The sequence below is a fragment of the Nanorana parkeri genome, unplaced genomic scaffold (assembly GCF_000935625.1).
Source record: "Nanorana parkeri isolate BGI_ZX_2015 unplaced genomic scaffold, ASM93562v1 scaffold47, whole genome shotgun sequence".
Classification (NCBI taxonomy): domain Eukaryota; kingdom Metazoa; phylum Chordata; class Amphibia; order Anura; family Dicroglossidae; genus Nanorana; species Nanorana parkeri.
The window spans coordinates 3,001,452-3,002,261 of record NW_017306315.1 but is presented as its reverse complement, the minus strand read 5'-3'; positions in this window follow the sequence as shown (position 1 = coordinate 3,002,261).

Genomic DNA, 810 nt, shown 5'->3' with positions numbered 1-810 from the left:
AAAAAATCATTGCAGAGCATTGCATCTAGAGAGGTATTCCTCTGCTTAGCACTGCATATAGCAACAAGCCACTGCAGAGTATTGCATGCATCTAAAGACAAATCATCAAGGTTGCTTGAAAGGTAATCCGGTGTTAAAAAAAGAAAGCTGCATCCAGAAAAGACAGCGCTGCTGTAAACATTTCATCAGGGAGTCGGAGAACTATAAGTCCCAGCATGCCCTGACTTTTTTTTTTAATAATAACACTTACAAGCTGAACTGTTTATAAGGGGCCTTCATCTGTATGGGTGTAACATTTTCGGCACAGGATCAGAAGTGCAAATCTTTCAATGGAAGGTGGTGTACTGGTAGGGTTGCCACCTTTTCTTCAAGTGAAACCCGAACACTGTAGTGACGAGCGGACATTTGTTTGGGGAGAATGAGTCGCGGCTTATTCATATGTAAATATCACAGTTGAGACTTTTCAGTGGGGGGCCAGTAGCTCCTATGTTATTTTGGCTGCCCGTTTCCCTGACATCTTGTGCCGGGTTTCTGCTGCCATGAAACCCGGACACAGCATTCAAAACCCGGTCTGTCCGGGTGAATCCTGGACAGGTGGCAACCCTATGTACTGGGGGAAGATGTTTTCCAACGAACAGCCAACTTCCTGTGTGGTCAGCATGGGAAATATCGGTTGTCACTCTTATGCCTTGCTTAGTTTTTGGGCCTGGTGATACATGGCAGAGTCACTCATTTTGAATGGCACCCTGATGCACCCACACAACTCAATGCAACACAAAGCAGAAAATGTGGCCACTTTGGGTTTTAAAC